The sequence below is a fragment of the Metopolophium dirhodum genome, chromosome 3, assembly GCF_019925205.1.
Source record: "Metopolophium dirhodum isolate CAU chromosome 3, ASM1992520v1, whole genome shotgun sequence".
Classification (NCBI taxonomy): domain Eukaryota; kingdom Metazoa; phylum Arthropoda; class Insecta; order Hemiptera; family Aphididae; genus Metopolophium; species Metopolophium dirhodum.
The window spans coordinates 16,997,256-17,010,618 of NC_083562.1; the positions used below are offsets into that span (position 1 = coordinate 16,997,256).

The following is a 13,363-nucleotide window of genomic DNA, read 5'->3' on the forward strand; positions in this document are numbered from 1 at the left end:
ATAGACTTGGTTTTGTTATAGTATAAGAATTGACTCAAAATAACATGATTACAGAATAACATAAGGAATTTCATATAATTCTATCTTAAATTAGTTAAATAAATCATAAAATTAAAAATTACTTAGAAATGTATTTTATTTTATTTAATAAATAAAAAGTAACTGTAGATTTATTATTTTTATATATTAATATTTTATATTCCTTGGAGGGAATAATAATTGTTATAATTTATGAACAATTATTGTATTCAATACAAAAAATATTAATCAATGAAAATACTAAGTACCTACTCTGTTATATAGGTACCAACATATGTTGAACCAATAAAAACAAATCGTAAAATAAATATATTCTTCAACGATGAATACTAAATTCAGCTATTAATAATATTATATCAACATTAACATTAAAATAATTTTACAATGTTTTCTTCATTTTTAATTCATGAATCATGAAAAAAATATAAACAAGTACCTACCCAGAAGTAAATCCATTATAAATAATTAATTTTATATACTGCATAAATAACAAATATAAACACTAAACAAAGATTAAAAATAATAATGACGGATACACTTTATACAAACGTTAGTACTTTATGGACTTATGGTCTATCAGTTAGTAAAAAAAAAATTATAATAAAAAAATCAACGTATGAGTGTCATTAATGATTAATGGATTGCTCACATCAAAACTTATCTCTAAAATATTATATACCTATCTATCTACCTCTTTCTTATTATTAGTTCATTAACGTGATTGATTAATATCAATATGTATAATTATGTATCTCCCCATTAACACTTAATATAATATAGGTACTAATTGTTTTAAACAAAGACATTTGGATACTTCATATCCAGCTTTGTTAAAAATTAAACTTCAAAACGCTCCTCTAAAATTAAAATAAACTGAGAATTTTAATTTAAAAATATCAAGTGAAGTTTTTTTTTTTTATTTAAATTATAATTACAATCTATACAACAATTTAGTACAATAAGTAATTTAGATATAGTATTTACATATCGAGAATAACAGATGGGGAGGGCACTCAATAGTGCCACCCGACAGATTAAATTAGAAGGTCTCTAGGCCAGGAGCGTTTTAAACGTCTCTGGGGGTTATCAGGGATTGTTAGAGAAGATATGCGTTCTATTAATGGATTGTAGTGTTGGATTAACTTGGAATAAAAGGAGACGTAGTCAGACTTTGTTAATTGAGAGAGCGATGGAATATTTAGATCTTTGTGGAGATTGTTATTTGTGATAAATCATGGAGCAGAGACAATTTGCCTCAGACAGATAGACTGGAATGCCTGGATTGTTCTCGTGTTGGAGGGTTTGGCAGAGCCCCAAATCTGGATGCCATAGGACCAAACAGGTCTGATGATGGTTTTGTATATTAATAGTTTATTTTTTAATGATGTCTTGGATCTAAGAAGTGGGCGGAGTAAATGGAGTCTGGAGTTGACTGTCTTTCTTTTTATTTTAAGGTGTTGGGCCCATGTGAGGCGCCTGTCAAAGATTAAACCTAGGTATCTTATTATCGGGGTGATTGGGATTTGGTTATTATTAAACGATACAGAGGGGCAGTCCCCTGGTCTAAGAGAGAAAGTGATAAAGGATGATTTAGCTTCATTAATTTTGTTCTTCCAGCGGTTTGACCATAGTTGAATCGAGTTGAGATGATTTTGTAGCCGGAGAGATACTACCTGGGGGTCATGGTTTGAAGCCAGGATTATCGTGTCGTCAGCATATGTACCCAGTGATGTATGAGGAGAGGTCGGAGTGTCGTGGGCGAATATAGAGTATAAGAAGGGAGCTTTGTCACATCCTTGAGGGACTCCAGCTAGTATTTGGAAGTTTATCAAGTGAAGTTATGAAATAAAAGTTTATCATATTATCAAACTTACATTATTTGCAAAATGTATTATTTTCACAAATTACAAATAATATGTATTAGGCCTTTTTATTGTTCATTTAATATAGTTTTATAATAGTTTAAGACTGTTAGTCTTGAAATTGAAATACAAGATTACTCACTTGCGCTCTTACTTATATTACAATATTTATGAACTAGTCTTTACTTAATATTGAACGTTTCTATTTCTATGAGTTAGGTAGGTACCTACTTAACATTTTTAAAATAACACCATACAAATACTATGGTAGTAATAAGTTCATAGTTCCATACAAGACCGTTTTCCAAGTACAAGTATTTTTATTTCATACGAATTTATAAAAATATTATACTACTAATAGACACGAGGACGAAGTTAGAAGTGAACACAGCGACAGTGTGACACGCCATTTATGAATCAGTATGACGGTATCTGCAAAGTGCAGCCTGCCAGCCTGTAGGTATATTAAGTCACTCGTTCTGCAGTTACTTGTTCTCGGCTACCGATTAAGCTATACGCAGTACACGATGTAATTCAGTCAAGTTTAACAACTATAGTTATTGAGATTAAACCAAAAATTTACTAGTAAGTAGTAAGTATTAGGTATCTTGACACCGAAATTACGCGATCGCTGTACATCCCTAGTTTTTTTTTTCAATGCAATTATAATTATTTTCTAAAATAACTTTGAGTGCATTAAAATAGGTACCTACATGGCTACATGGTATAATAGTACAGTATAATATTTAGATTTGTATTGTTATAGTGGTATAGATAAATTATATGTTTTAAAATATTTCCATCATAATTTTTATTAGCTAATGGTTGTTTACTTCCTAGTTCCTATAAATTATTTTTTTATTTAATATGAGAAGATTTAGTTTAAAAATATTGGTCCTATAAATACATATTTTTATTCAATTCAGACCTAAAGGATTTATTACAATTCCATTTAAACATTAAAGGTTTACTGGATCTTTATCTTCCGAAGTTATAGAATATTTTTCAAACTATCTTACTTATCAATTATCATAGCTTTGAAGCTCGTATTAATTTTAATAAAAAAAATTATAAGCCACTATTTTTCACCAAAGTCCAAGATGAACAATAAACGATACGAATGCCCAACACCACCGGTAACTGTTTCTTATCCAGGTTATTAAAAAATATTATGCATTAACCAATACCTAAATTAATAACCAGTGATTACTTACAGATGTATACAGTTATAGGTACTCCTTAATATACTAAGACTTTCAAATGCAAATATGCAATAATAAATGTATACAAATGTAAAAAGTGAACAATTGAACCTACAGTTTAGATTAATATTCAATGTACATAACTTATGGTAAATGAATTAAATAACATTAGATCGTCTATTTCATTAGGTATGTCCTATATCAAAATATATTAAACCACAGTCTCTAGATATTTAATCTCTATTCGTTGTGTAAGTACTTTTAAAGTACTTAAGGTTTAAAACACAAAATAAATACAACACACAGTAAACTTCAGATCCTCATTTAGATTTCTCATTAAAAATGTTATAATATAGTCGCATTAAGTATTGTATCTGTATGGATGCCTATTTAAAAAGATTCAGTGTAGCCAAATTTACAAGGTCATACCTTTCGACTTAATAAACGTATGCAAATTAATTGCATGATTTAAAATAATCAATAGAGTAGGACCCCTCACCCACCAATATTATTTTCAAGCAATTAAATATTATGTTAAAATAAATATAATATTTCAGAGTCTAGGTATATATTATATAAATTAGCAAATAATACAGTTGGGTATAACATTGATTAATTATTTACGCACCTACTTTATATTTAATCAGTGGGTTTATAATAACAACAATTATGAGGGGTTAGTACCGAATCCTGATCTTCACAATGATAATTTAATTAGACAGATAAGATCTGGTAAAAATGGACTTTTTTACCTTTACAATATCACTCATATAGTCATATTTTATAAACCATAATACAATACAGTACATACTACATACCTACATATTATAGGTAGGTACTATTATATTACAGAAACTCGATATTATATTATAAAAACTGTACAGAATTCTAATCCTAACTGTGCACTAACAAAACTGGTAAAGCAATATATTCAGTATTATAATTAAATAGCGTGGTCTGCGTGTTCCATACCGGCATAAAAATCCCCGAGGACTTATTAGTTTAGGTACATGTTATATACTTATATATGACGGTAGTTAAAGTAAGTTTCTTTACCGTTTGTGTAACGTAAGTAGAAGTAAAACTATTTTCTTCCTTACAATGTTTACTTTTTATAATTATTTATTTGTTTTATTTTATTTCATATGCATAATATAAATCCTGGACTCACTCTAGCCCACTTGAAATAATTAGTAATACACGTTTTTTTTTTATAATTATTATTTCACCCCCCTCCCATCAGTTAATCCGAAAACAGAGCACCAGTTTTGTTTAAATAATTTTATAAAAAAAAAAATCAATTAGTAAATGTCATTAGTGTATGAGTTCTCACCTCAAGTGTAGCCTGCTGTAATTTACTCTAACCATATAAACTTATTGTGCCCCTAAGGTACAGATTGTTTATCTCAAATAAAAAAAAAAAAAATAATCATTATTTATTACGGTTCTGGTAAACTCTATGGTCAAATACTTAAATTACAATATTCTACCCCAAATTTTTTAGATACCTATATATTTCAAATATTTAAATTCATAAAACATACAAATTTGTATATAAAAACTGTCATGATGCAGATACAAATTTCAATTGCACCTACAATTTTTTCAAATAATTTTTTTTTATAGTGTATTTATGTCATTAAAAATTCGTTAATGATATTACCGACTATTATGTGTACCTAATACGATTTAGATATATTTAACATAATGAAATAAATATCAAGGAATTAGATACGCAATAATTGAAATACATTTATAAATTCTTAAGTCTAAAACTAGATATGTCGGTATATACTATAATTGAAAGTTGAATGCGTAGGGCGTTATTGTTTTCTTCTGTAATATTAATATAAAATAGAAGGCTTTTATAAATTTTCTTATTTTATAAATTTTACTCAGAATTGTGTGCCAGTGTATATTTATTTATACAATAATACAATATACCTACTATATCAATAGCATTTTACAGAACAGTTGGTAAGTAATATAGGTATGTATATAAATTGTCGAAAAAATTACGATAGTTACGTTTTCCTATATTAAACATATTTACATTAAAATATTTTAAAATAAAGAGTATAAAATACGAGTACGTTCATACAACCATATCCCATAAGTAGTACATACACGCATACCCACGTTTATGTATACTAGCTGAGTGGAATTTAAATTAGATAAATATTCCTTAGTTACAAAGTACCCAAAAATAATTATTGTCACTCGGTTTCCCAATACATATCAATTATATATCGGGTATTAAAGGTAAATACACTACTGTCAGAAGTCAAAACGACCCGAGCTAAACGTTTCTGTAAAATAATCAATTGGTGTCTGATAATCAAGGGTTACGAGTAAAAAAATATATCTACCTATATATCACGTGGTGCAAAATACAAACAAAGTGAAAAACGTCAAAGAATCGCACGAAAAAGTTTACTCAGTATATATCATATATTATATATATTCATTCCTAACCTTCGAAACCGAGTCTTAGACGACGCCACACATCAATAATGCAACGGACCCACACCGTCCACGTATCATTCACTGCAGGGACCTAGCTGCAGCAGGAACCGTTGTCTGCCTATATTGCCAATAATAATGTCCCGAGATTTTATTATTATCCTCCGTGGTCTTTGGTCAGTGATAACACATAAACTATATAAGAGCATACTATATGCTTCGCAAGTCGTAACTGATGAATATTGTATTTTACCTCATATTTTTCTATCCCATAATATAATATATTGCTCTCCATATTCATATTCACTAGCACTGCGTTATTTTATAGCATTAACAATTTCATCAAATTGTTAGGAATGAAAATAAATCATATACTTACGCGTCTTCTTACGTCTTGGTACTATATAACCCTTTATTTTTACGCTTAATTTATACTGCTATATACCCGTGGTCCCCAAACGAGGGGGGGATTCTCCCCATGAGGGAATTTAGATAAACTACACGGGGGGAATATAGTAATAATGAATTAATAACGAAAATTTTGTTGTTAAAATAATTATGCCATTTTACAATAAGTAAAATTGAAAACATTAAATTAATATTAGGTACTTATATAATATTTATAAAATTGTAGGTAGGTATTCAAAAATATATTATTAATTATTAAGTTGATTTAGGTATATTTTATTTTTTAAATTATGAAAAAAAGAAAAAGTCATTAGTTGTATAATAAATAGTTATTTTGTATCACTAAAAAAAAAGTCACCTAAACTAAAACTAAATAAAAAAGGTTGAGAACCACTGCTATAGACTGTAGTACTACTCTCATTTTGGCTAGCATAACTATAAATAAATTAAATTATAAATATAAAAAAAAAATAGTTTTTTAAAATCAAATATCGCTTATTCTATTCCGTTTCTCCAATAAGCACATAATTTATTCACGAACATGATTCGCAACAGCATTTATGATTGATTCGTATTAACGCGTGTTTTATCGGGCTGTATAATGTACCTATATATAAATAATTTGTCACGAGCGTGGCGAGAGATACTACATGAAAACTGATAGCAAATCTTGATGTGACGTCAACGACTGATTGCGACGGCCACTGTGATAAGTCGCAGTAAATCTCTTCAAAAACTTCTTACGATAAACGCTTGTTTACAACTCGTGTTAAGCTCGACTATACATATACACTAAAAATATTATTGTTTGTAAAGAATTACAATTAAACATATTGTCTAAATAATTAGTGTAAACTGTAAACTGTTAACGCACTCAGTTTTGGAACATCTAAGTCACATCGGCGATATTTTACTGTAAATATTCGTTAGTGTTGCGAGGTTCACTTGAAAATCGAATTCTTATTTCGTTTGAAACCGACCACATCAAATAATAGTATATGACATATGGTGTGGCAAGGGTGGGAAGTGAGCCATTTCAGTCGCGGGCGACGTGTGTGGCACGAGCCGCAGGCGAGGACCGCATTTCACCCAAGACTGAAATTGCCTTCCCGCACGAGCCACACATACAAATTATTGTCACGCCTCTGCATTCATTGATCACTTCAAAGGTAATGCAGGGATCTATGCAACAACTAGACTATAATTATTCTACGACAACAGTATTTTACATGGACAAAACGATTTGATTTTATTTATTTTAAGCGTCATGCATGGAGGTTATAATATGAATATAAGTGTAACCTAAAGTGTATGTTTTGTAAGTACCGTGGTATAGATTTTAATATAAATAATAATTGTTATATAAAAATAAAATAAGAATAAAAAATGTAATCACAGCAAAGGTAATGCACTATGTAGGGATCTATCATCTATGCAACAATCAGATTATTCTACAAAAACAATTTCAAGAAGTTAAAATGTTTAAGCGTCGTGCAAGGAGGTTAGGTTAGGTTAGGCTAAGGACTGTGGTATAGATTTCAGTGTCTGGTTGTGCAGGAGATACGCGAGTGCGCCCAGCACTTTTGGAGATTTCTACTTTACCACCCGGCACTTTTTGAGATTTCCACTTTACCGCCGGGAACTATTAGGGAATCCCACTTTATTGCCCGCTGGATAAAAAAGGCCGCTTTCAAACGCTTCAACCGCTATCGAAAACCAAACTTTCGAAGCAGGCGTGACAAAAAATATTTTTTCAATGTTATAATTCCAATAAATTCCTCTTTGGAAAGCTTTTATAAAACACGTATGTCTGGTATGGTAACTAAGCTTTAGCCCCTCTATTGTTTTTCAAATTGAAATACATTTATATTTTTAATTATTTAAAAATAAGATATAATACAAGAGTTTCAGTGTAAACTCAGAAGTCGGAACTTAGAAGTGGTATAGAGATGTTTAAAACAAAGATGAATCATCAGAAACAATTTATAGGTACAGAGGTAACCCAAAAATTCTTAAAATTGGAAATCTTCCCATGTCTAATAATATAATCAGTATTAATCACTGACAAATGTTGAGTCCCTAAGATGATCTTAGATTTCATCGCTCTGATGAATGTATATTGATTTTACAATGATGTATTTTTTATTTTATATTTTAATTTTGTGTCCGCTCACACGAAATTAGTTAAGAAAATGCTTCGATTTTCCATTTGTGGGTGATTTTTGGTATAAAATTGGATCTAAATGGTACTTTTAAGAAGTCAAAATCGAAAGTTCTAGTCATTTTTAATAGCGTCGGATAATTAAAAGAAGAATTAAGAGAAAACGGATTTTTATATTAACTCAAAAACAAATAACCATAGATATTTGAAATTTTCACTAAATGTTTATTATTAGATTCTGAGCGAAGCGATGAATGTATTGATTCTACAATGATGTGTGTTTTTTTTTTATTTTATTTTTTTATTTTTTTTTTATTTTTTTATTTTTTTATTTTTTTTTATTTTTGTGTCTGTCATCACCTTTTAGGACAGTAAAAGTGCTTGGATTTTCTTCAATAGTAACTTTTCTGATAGGAAAGTGAATCTAGTTGGTACTTTGGGTGGTCAAAAGTAAAAATTTCCCAGTAGTTTTCACAAGCGACGTGAAAAACAAAAGAAAAATTAAGGAAAAACGGGAATTTTTACGCAAAATCTGTTTTCGAGAAAATCGATTTTGGTTTTTGGTGTAACTCTAAAACAAATTAGGGACATGAAATTTTGACTGAATGTTTATATTAGCATTTTCTATACACCATAAAATTTACAAAATATTTTGATTCTTTTTGAGCTGTTTACGGCCATTGTCAGTTTTCAATTTTTTTAGTTTTTTTTTCTATAAATATCAATAAAATTTTATCTGTTGAGTAAAAAAGCTTGAAAATTTAATAGAAGGCTCCTAGGTTATTGTTTCAAAGGCAGATGAAAAAAATTAAAAATCCTTAGTCACAGTTTTTAATTATAAGCATTTAAAGTTCAAATTTTGACAAAATACGGAAAAATCACGAAAATTAGCAAATTATTTTGAGTTGAGAATTCATAAAAATTTTTCTTTTTAAATCTAAGATTTGAAAATGTAATATAAGATTACTCATAAATTTGTCTACCTTTATCAAAAAAAAAATGTCTAGAAGAAACTTAAATTAAATTTTTATGAGCGTCTGAAATTTATATTTTTACAACATTTGATATTTACTCGATTTCTCATGTAACAATTTTCTTATTTTATTGTAATTAAAAAACGAATGACTGTAGATACTTGAAAATTTCACTGAATGTTTATATTAGCATTTTCTATACACTATAAAATGTTGAAAATATTTTGACTCTTTTTAAGCTGTTTACGAAAATTGTCAGTTTTCAATTTTTTTAGTTTTTTTTCTATAAATATCAATAAATTTTTATTTGTTGGGTAAAAAAGCATGAAAATTTAATATAAGGCTCCTGATATATCGTTCTAATAGCAGTTGAAAAATATTAATAATACATATGCACAATTTTTTTTTATAAGCATTTAAAGTTCAAATTTTGACAACATTTATCAAATTTATAATTTATTAATTATTTTGTAGTTAAAAATTTATAACTTTTATGGCTAAGGATTGAAAATTTAAAACAAGGCTCCACGTAAATAGGTTATATATAAATTACTTTATTCACAATAATATCATCAAATATACTTGGTAATATCATAGAATGACTGACTGTTTTCGCTCAGAATCGTTTTTCTTATACAATGATATTATATCATTGAATTCAAATTTAACACCATCCATTACAGTGACCCACTTGTAACCTACCGTACAGCAGAGCGACATCCACTTATCCACCTTTTTTTTTAATTATATTGACTCTTTTTAAGCTACCAATAGACACTTTAAATTCTCATATTTGTTTTGTTTTTTTTTTTATAAATGTGGATAACAATTTTTCACTTGGTCAAAAAGTTTGAAAATGTTTTCTACCTTAAATTAAATAAAAAGTTTACCAAACAATCACATAAGTTTTAAAATTTTAAAGAAATTGTGAAATTATGGATATTCATTTCTCTTTGAACTATTTTCTTATTTTGTTGCATTTCAAAAACAAATAACCATACATTTTCTTGAAATCTTGTCTTTAAATATATCTGTATATTTAAAAAATCCAAATATTAGAATTTGCATAAATTCATTATTAAAGAAAAATGGGAGTGAGCATACTGTATAGAACAACTCATATCAAACAATATCAAAATAATGAAAACCATACAACTAGGTTTATTCTTTTTTAAAATTATGAACAAACAATATTATTGAATAGTACCTATTACTATTATATGATACATTTCATCTAGAATCAGCCGAGGATTGCGTACAAAAAAACCAATTAAATTAAAAACTGATTTTTTGCTTTCACAACGTTTTGACGAATTCTCGAATTTACAAAATTAATTTGTTCCACGTAAAAAAATTATTAAATGAGTTGCGTATATTTTATAGTTGGAATTAATATATATTATAGTGATCAATAAATAAATAACTTGGTTAACTTCGAAAAAAAATCCTCTTATGTTTATATTACCTACCGATAAATAGTGAAGTACCTATAAAAAAATATCAGATAACAATATTTATAAACACAGTAGGTACCTAACCTATAAGTAAAAGCTATACAAAAGATATAAAAATAAAAATAGTGAATTCATATTATTAATAACGACGATACACCTGTTTTTTTACTGGCGCAAATATTTAAGTATTTTTTGTTGTCTTCATTGGGCAAACCTACTAAACGTTATGCAATAAAAAAAGAATAGTACCTACGTTTAATTTTTAGTTTGAATAAGTGGACTGATTTTTGAATTAATTTCAAATAATGCCAGGAAAAAAATTTCAAAATACTAAAAAAAAAATAGGATTATTTAAACGTCTATGCCAACTTTTAATAGGTAGGGTACCTAATTGAGTTTTTAAATTAAAATCAAATGCGAACTATCTAAAGGGGCATTGCCGTTTTCGACCAAAAACGTATCTTTCCCTTTCAGCGATTCACTTTTTGATCAAACTAAAAAGTTCAATAATAATTATTATTATATACTTTAGATCAGCGGTTCCCAACCTGGGGGTAATTACCCCCTAAGGGGTAAAAACACGATTTTTTGAGGGGTAAAAGTTAAATTATTTATTTTTATTTTAAATACTCATTTTAAGTTTACTCATGTAAATGATCATTATTTTTTTTATTACTCAACTTTTTTTTGATAGGGAGGGGTATTTGTTAATATCTAACCTGACTTATGGGTAATAGTCTCAAAAAGGTTGGGAACCACTGCTTTAGATCTTTATGTTATACTCATAGAAGATTATTAAATATTTATTATACCTAATAAAAATATATAAATAAATAATAATAATTATAATAGGTAATATGAAATAGTTGTCAATAATTATTAAACATAATAGTAATATGTGTATAGTGTGTATAATATATTTAAAAATCGGGTAACTGGATGGTGCTCTGCTGTACAGTAGGTTACAGCTTACAAGAGGGTCACTGTATAATGGTTTGTATATTTGTATTAAACTTGAATTCAATGATATAATATCATTGTATACGAAAAAGATTCTGAGCGGAGACGGTTTGTCAGTCTGGATATTTTATATTGTAATTATTTACTATAGCCTGTAAGTTTATCTGTAAATTGCTCAACTTTTATAGCTAAGGATTAAAAACTTACAAAGTTCCACGTAAGTAGGTTATTCTGAAAAAAATCTCAAAAATATAAATCATGGTTTTTTTTTATAGTTATTTTATGTTTAAATTTGGAAGAAATTACTTATTGAATAACCAAGAATAACGATTTTAGTTATTTCTTGTTGTAATTTTATAATATTAATTCAACTTATCGGCTACCGTATTAATAATAAATACCTAATAACAATATAAATATAATATAAAATATCCACACTGACAACCCGTCACCGCTCAGAATCGTTTTTCGTATACAATGATATTATATCATTGCATTCAAATTTAATACCATCCTTTATGTAGTGACCCACTTGAATCTACCGTACAGCAGAGCGACATCCACTTACCCACCCTTTTTTTTTCTTTCTTTGAATGTCAATAAAATCGTATTTGTTAGGTAAAAAAACTTGACAATTTAATACAAGGTTCTTAATATTTGTTACAATGACATTTATTTAAATATTAAAAATCCACTTGAGGTCTGTTATTATATTTAAGAATTATTATTGCAAATCATTAGTTCACCATCACCAATCACATACCTAGTATTTTAATATTTAATGTTTTAATATTTAATTAGTGATGAAACCAAAAAAGTTATTTTTCAATCACGGTGTTTCATTACCTTAACATTTAAAATAATAATAGTATACGATTAACCAACACCTAATGTTTTTATAATTTTTGTACTTAGGATAATATAACGAGTATATTATAAGTTGTCATCAGTTTTTGAAATAGTATTCAAATTGTATTAACAAGTAAACAAAATTCGATCACGGAATTGTTCACACAATATAACAGTAAATGGGTAGATACCTAGGTTTTACCTAATAAAACAAGTCCATAAATTTATTTTGTTTAGGTACGAGGCGAGTTTAGCTGCTTTAAATAGAGAACACAAAATATGTTCAATTGCATTGGGGTATGGTATTCAAATTGTTGTTTAATCATTCTCTTCCGCTGGATTAGAACTTGACTTAATATGTACATGCCTTAATAGTAGTAAGTGTGATAATTATTATGAGAATGGTGAATTTCAGAGTAATTACATTGAGTAATTCGCATATATATTTTATAAAGTACGCAGAATTTTCGATTGGTCTAGTGCAGGGGTGGCCACTAACCTTAATTTTGGGAGCCGCAAATTTATAAAGCTAATTACAGTTAGTACATTTTATATCAATTTATTTTCACTCTACCTACACATATACACTACTATATTTAGATTTAATGCGTTTAATGCTATTCAAACGTTGTGTACAATGATTTACACACATAAGTAGTCCCAAAGATTGAAATAAGTCTCTTGCACACTCTTTTGTTAGTGGGTATTTTTCTTCTGGGATATAGGCTACACAATTTGGGCTACACATCTGTAATAATCTGTAAAAATCTGTAATAACGACTGTAATGATAACGAAACTGACGGCGATAAAAACACTATATCTTACAATTCTAACGGAATTATATTTATTAATTTTAGTCTAAGCTTGGGTAGTTGGTTCAAGAGCCACACGAAACTGATTTAAGAGCCACATGCGTGACCTGGTGTCCTGGTCTAGTGTCTTAATATTTCACCAAGAACTCCCACAAACACACAAAATAAATACAATAAT

At 28.1% G+C, this 13,363-nt stretch overlaps 1 protein-coding gene across 1 annotated transcript in view; it reads right to left on the reverse strand.

Annotated features, from left to right (window-relative positions):
• The window catches only part of LOC132941583 (uncharacterized), a 74,421-nt gene that overhangs the window by 59,717 nt on the left and 1,341 nt on the right, over window positions 1–13,363 (reverse strand). The window lies entirely within an intron of this gene.